This window comes from Echinops telfairi, unplaced genomic scaffold (genome assembly GCF_000313985.2).
Source record: "Echinops telfairi isolate 266 unplaced genomic scaffold, ASM31398v2 ScPeMD7_443;HRSCAF=831, whole genome shotgun sequence".
NCBI lineage: Eukaryota > Metazoa > Chordata > Mammalia > Afrosoricida > Tenrecidae > Echinops > Echinops telfairi.
In genome coordinates this window covers 17,487,053-17,493,909 of record NW_022104341.1, presented here as the reverse complement: position 1 = coordinate 17,493,909, position 6,857 = coordinate 17,487,053, and positions in this window count along the sequence as shown.

The window sequence follows — 6,857 nt, the reverse complement described above, 5'->3', positions numbered from 1 at the left end:
ATGAGTCGGAATCAATTTGATGGCAATGAATTTTTTATGGAAATGGTTTATTAGACCTTACTCCATTGAACAAAGCTTTAAAAAGTCTAGCTCCCTATAGAAACCAATGGTTGTTGACACTAAAATATCAGTGGTTGTCAGAGATGCAGGAGAAGGGGGGAGGGTAAATAGGCAAAGCACAGGGTCTATTTCTACCAGTGAAACTATTCTGCATGATGATAGTGTAATGGTGGATACTATTTTAGAGGAGAAAAGTCAAAAGTCCCAAATGTCTTGCCATCGGGTCCGTTCCAACTCGTAGCAGCCCTCTAGGGCACAGAAGATTTGCCCCTGTGCGTTTCTGAGGCTATCCATCTTTATTAGCATAGGAAGTCTCACCCTTCTCTGGAGAAACACCTGGAGATTTCTAACTGTTGACCTTGCAGTTAGCAATCCAATGAGCAATCCACTAGGGCAGAGGGGGAAAAGAAACCCTAGATTCAAATATAATTTAGAGTAGCTCATGTATTAAATCTTAAACAAGGCAAAGATCCATTATCCTGATAAGGGGCCGTCACCATAAGGCCATCATAATACTTAGGGATTCACACATATTCAGCCACTTAAGAGGGATATGGAAACCAAGCTGTCACAAAATCATGAATGGCAGCAGATCACTCCATGACCGTTGCAGACTGACTTACAGAAGAAGGAAAGGGGCCATGATTGGCATAGACTATTGCTGATTTTAAAGAAAGCAAATGAAACCTCGCTGCCCCTGAGCTGACTGGGACTGGAAAGCTTTACAGGGGCAGAGTCTGCATTCTCCCAGGCAGCCCGACGCCTACCCCCTACACCCCAAAGACCTGCTAAATGCTAAAGATACACTGAAGATGGAGAGAGAGAAACGCGATATTATCTGTCGATTTAAAACCGACACGCACACATTCATGCCCACTCATTCTCTGCCAACAGTCAACGCTGGCTCATAGCGACCCCCGGGGGGTGTCTGAGACTGTAAACTGTTTAAAGGGGTAGAAAGCCCAGTCTTTCTCCCGCGGGGCTGCTGGTGGCTTTGAGCAGCCGACCACGTGAATTGCAGGCCCCTGTGTAACCACTACATCACAGGGCTCCATTTCATATACACACTCTTAAACCAAACTAACTTTCCAAATAACCTTCATCTAGATAATTATGTCATCAGACTTAAAATATGAAAAGTAATTCCCATAGTTTAAAAAAAAAATTTTTTTAAGTTACAAGAAAAAGGTCTGGCAGGAATCATCATTGCTTTTCAGCCTTCCCCCAAAGCAGGGCTCTGGGAATTACCAGCACTTCCCTGGGATTAAAACTCCTTAGACACGGGCATAATTATTGTGCTAACTCATTCGCTCAATACAAGTTACTAGATAGCTTCGATAGCTTCGGTCCTGTGCGACCTACCGACTGTCCAGGTGAGCACTCCCCCTACCCTAGCTCTGGCTGGCACCTCGCTGGATTCCATTGTTAAAGGCTTTGCAAATCGCTTTGCCATACAGAGAACACAGGAGACACTCACCTGAGAAGCCAGCAGCCGGCAAACTTCCGGTTCTCCTACAACTTGGAGCACATTTCAGCCCCGGGCGGAGCCGGTCCGCCCAGTCGGCCGACGACAACCGCGCCCACACTGTGCCGTGACACTAGATGTGCAACTGCTGTTGAGCAACCCGGGCTGTCAGTGAGCGCTCTGCTGCGCACAGAGGGACGCGATTAGAGGACAACTGGTAACTGTTTCACAGAGCAAAGCGGGTGTTGTAGCTACAAGATTATTCGGAAATGGTTTAAAGATGTCTACTCTATATAATGCTAAGACAAGCAAAACGGCTTAATTGGTCTAGAAAAAAGTTGCCAACTTTAGCACATTGAAATCTCCACTTTTTAAAAAAATTTTGTTTTGTAATCCCCAATTGGTCTCGATCAAACCAAACATGCAAACTGGATGCTAAGGAGTTAAGTCTGACTCCGTAGGGCACTAGAGGACAGAGCAGACCTGCCCCTTCGGATTCTGAGACTTTAAATCTTTACAGAAGCATTTTTCTCACTTGGATGGCTGCTTGTTTTAGGACCCAAAAAAAAAGCATTTTTTTCATTTGTTCCTGGGGAAGCCTGCTGTGTTCAAACCGATGACATCGTGATTAGCAGCTCCTTACCCACTTTGCTAGGCTCCGTTTGACAAACGTAGCAAATTTACATACTGGGGCCAGGTGAAATTGCAATTTCAGATACACACGGTACCCTTTCTCAGTGATGTGTTTTTTCTAACAATGCTGTTTAGAAAAGAATCTGCAAACTTTTTAATTAAGTGCAGAAACGAAAGAAAGAAAAGTGTAAGAGGATCAGATATTGCATAGAGCCTTTGAAACCGTGCAGGTTATAATCCACAAGAGTTTTTTTTGTTTTTGCGAAATTTGCCCTTACGTTCAGGAGTTCTGTGGTCTTTCATCTCTTTCCTGCAATTCTTTTTCAAAAGGAAATTTTCAGGGCCAGGAAAAGACAATGTGTTTGGAAATATTAACAGCCACTCTGGCCCTGACTAATGCCAGCCGAGTGGAAAACAGATTATGACACACAGGCCTGGACTCGTCATGTCTGGCTGACAGACTAGTACAACCTCTAAAACTGTTTTAAAGGGAAAGCTGAGAGAGGAGAAGAACACCATGGCTTTAATCTTTCTGCTTGAGACCTCCTCACACACTCACCCAAAAAACCCCAAGCTGAACCTTCGCAGAAGGCTTTATTTAAATGAACATGAAACAGCTGGTTTTCCATCACAATGCTGCTTGAAATGTGACTGGGTTCAATGCTGATCTTTCCTTCCTTTGAACCCGCAGGACAGGACACAGCTGTCTGCAATTCTATTTAGACCTATTGCAGAAATAGTCCCCATTGCTTGCCCAAGTGTGGTTTTTAAAATCTACCAAAAAAAAAATAGTTCTCAGAATATATTGTCAAAATATTAGATCCTACAGGACCATAGCATAGTGGAAAGAACTAAACAAGGATGCTAGGGGGAGCGGCAAAGAAGCCCTAGGAGCATAGTGGTTAGGCATAGGACTGCTCCCCCCAAGTCAGGAGTTTGAACCTATCAGTCGCTCCTTGGGAGAAAGACGAGCCTTTCTACTCCCATAGAGTTACAGTCTTGGAAATCCATGGGGGCAGTTCTACCCTGTCCTGTAGGGTCACAGTAAGTTAATATCCGCTAGATGACAGTGAGTGAGAGTGAGTGGGTGGGTACAGTGGTAATAATCAACCTTCTAATACACTCTGCACATTGGTTAAAAACAAGTCAGTGGAGGTTGAATCTATGTGGAGAGTGTGAGCTTAAATTCTGGGCATCCCATTTGCAGAAGGCTATGGATGACAGATAAAGCCCAAAATCCATTTGCAGAGTTCAGGTAAGCCTCAATTGAACTCTTTCTGATCATTAACCAAAGATGTAGATAGTCTTGCCCTCAGGCAGAGTGCACCCCTCCAGCCTGCCCAGGCATTCTAGTTGAGGGGCTTGCCTGGGGATGTTCTTGATGGAGATCATCTTACTGGGACAGTACTGGAGGTCCAGTAGTCATGAGTCTACCCTATCATCGGGCCCAGACTATCTTGGTCAGAAGGCCAATCTTGTAAACTCTCTGTCTGACATCTACGTGTCCCAATCATGGTCCTGTGTCCGTGTCTGTAGTCCCACTTGTAACTGTCACCAACCATGAATGTATGACTGTTTCCTTTGTTCTGCTCCTTATTTAACTAGCATTCTGAGTGTGAATCCTCAGATATCATTATGAACTCATGCTCGTGGCCTCCCTCATCTGGTTGATGAGTCTGTATCTTTGAATTGTCTGTGTCTCTTTCAAGACTTACTAAAATTGTTTGTCAAGGTCAGCTAGGGGTCTGAATGACCGATCTCAAAATTGCCTCCCGTGGTCCATTTCACCAGTCCTGTCTGTATAATTCATCTGAACACAGAGCGGGATAAGGGCTGAGGTGAACCAGGGGGGTCCCACAACCAACCACCCCCTATAAAATCCAATATCTACCCCTAAACATCACTGCCTTCCTCAAACTTGGAGGCCCCCTGCTTCGTGGTTGAAGTGTACTTCGCTTACTAAATCTTTGCTCCACTTGCTGTCTTGTCCTGTCTTGTCTTGATGCCTTGTGTGTGTGGCTCCCTCTGGGGTGCTGACAAACCACTCGGGAGAAACTTGCGGTCTTTTCTCTGAGGTTGAAAAGCCCAGTGACATCAGCTTTGGACACATAACAGTTCTCCTTAAATTACATTTGGTATTGAGGTCTCTTTTGTACCCTCAAACAAGACTCCTAAATATATTTATATTGTACAATATATTACAAAATATATTGTAAATATAGTTATATCGTAGGCTTTTAAACACATAGCACTCTGATTTTTTTAAACTCTAATATAATCCTCAAACTTTTCTTTTATTTCAAGATATCTTTAGCCATTTTACAAGTATTCCAAACCCTAGATATGTTTTATGTGGTTTGTATGTATCAATCTCATGTAAAAAATCAAAACTGATATATATTGTTAAATAGCTTCATAAATTCATTTTTCATGACAGAAAAAAACTCATTTTATGCTGGCATAAGTTTTTTTTACTGATGCTTTTGTTACTGCTTTTCAAAGAAACAAAATTAGTGAGAAGAGTAGTATTGTTGATGTTTTCCCAAATTTGTTTAAAACCTACCTTAAAAGATACCACGATTCTCAAAGCTGCTTCAATAGTCCATCTATTGTGATATTATTTAGCATCTCATGTATCTGCCGGAAAACGTCACTGTATATTCAGGAGACAATGAGAGTGATTAAGACAAAGTATACCATGAACCATAATTGCCATTTATTGAGCACTCATTTTCTTGAGGGAATCTCTCACAACAACTATAGGATAAAATGAGTATTGTCCCATTCTACAGCAATGCATGTTAAGGATTTGAGCGGCCAAATAAATTGCTCAAGGTCAGACAGAGAAGCGGTAGAGATGAGACATGAACCCAGAGCTATTAACTCTCCCCTCTGGGCCTCATGGCTAAGTCTGAGTGAGAATTGATAAGCTTTCCTTTCCTGTTTCTATTCAGCACTTCTTAGAAGATTGTGCGGTAAAGCCTCTAAAACCAGAAATGGAATAAGGCAGAAAGAAACCTGTCAGAGAAGGAGAACTCAAACGTATTCTCACTAAAACAAGCAATTAAAAAGTGGTCAGACTGTGTTTCTGTGAAAGGCGGAAAACTTGCGAAACCAGGGAAAACCAGGCAGTCCCGTGGCGTGCTGGCTCTCGGGGCTCACTGTGCCAGAGAGAGTATCTGCAATGGAGCAGACACCTGCCTCCACTCAGTAACTCCTAACCCATCATCTGGAACGGGTTCATTTCAGCGTGTCTTTATTTACACGCAGCCTCAACACCAAACCCGTTGCTACTGAATCCATTTCAACTCAAGAAAGACTTGATAGGACAAAGCAGACCTGCTCCGTGGGTTTTCAAGGCTGTAATCACGAGGGGAGCAGGCTGCCTGCCCTGTGTTTCTCCTCCGGAGTAGCTGGTGAGTTAGCTTAGACTGAACCAGGTGCAGGGGAGGAAGGAGAAAAGGGAGGTGGAGCACACTTCCCGCGTGCCTCTCCAGCTCAAAGGGAGGTAAAGAGCAGGTAAGACACAAGTCCTCGCCAGTGGAAGAAACAGAGAGTGACAGGGTATGATGCAGGAACGACAGGATGGTCACACTACCCCCACAAGTTTGGGGGCCTGGAAACAAGGACACAGCATAAACTCGAGGGTTCAGGGATACAAGTACCTGGAAAGGGGAGCGCACTACAGAAAGCCAGCCAATAGCCGAAACCCCACCAGGAAAGGCAGCCAATGGTGGAAGGTCTGCCATTTGCAGACTACAAATCTAGTCCATGCTACACGGTGCTCGGATTAACTGGGGACCCAAGGACCTCTCCCAGTAAACTTACTCCTCCATCTCAGACCTTTCCGCTGAAGCTGGTCTGAATGTTGTTCTTTGTCTCAGTTCTTTCTTGCAAGTGGAACAAGAACCGAGGGAGGCTAGGCTCAAAACCTTGACTTGCCTCACAGTCACAGAACCACCAACACTGGGGGTTCAAACACAAGCTCACTGGCGCGGAGTCGATGGCAACTCATGGCGACCCCGTAGGATAGGCTAGAACTGCCCCTGACCCTTTCGGATGCTGGAACTCTTTACCAGAGTGGCAAGCCCAGTCCTCCTCCTTCGGAGTGGTGTAACCATTAAGCCACCAGGCCTCTCTGAACCTTTTGGTTAGCACAGAGCAATTAAACACCATGCCATTGGGTTTCTTAATGACCTCCTGCTCACGAAACACAAAAGGATCCCCTCTTCTTCATCTCCTAACAGCATCATGCAGATTTCAAAGTCTTCATTATGTCTCAGCTGGACTTTCTCAGTCCCCAGGTTCTCACCAACTTCATCAGTCACCCACATGTTGTCATGTTGATCTCACCAAAGCATAGCTAATGTCATGTTATACTGTTGTGCAGAGAGACGTAGTAAGTGAAACGAAATTCCACTGACATTGAGTTGATTTTGACTCTTATCCACCCTATAGTTCAGAGCAGAACTGCTCCGGTGGGTTTCTAAGACTGTAAATCCTTATGGGAACAGACAGCTTCGCCTTCCAAGGAGCAAGGAGATCACGTTTCACATTCTACTATTGTAAGTTGTTTTACGTAAGGTAGTCAGAAAAACCTCCCTTACAAACTGCAGTGAGCCTAAGGTAGTTTATTGATGCAGTCTCTAGGATTTTTATAACTTGCCACGTTGCTCAAAAGCAGACAGGGTGGATGTAG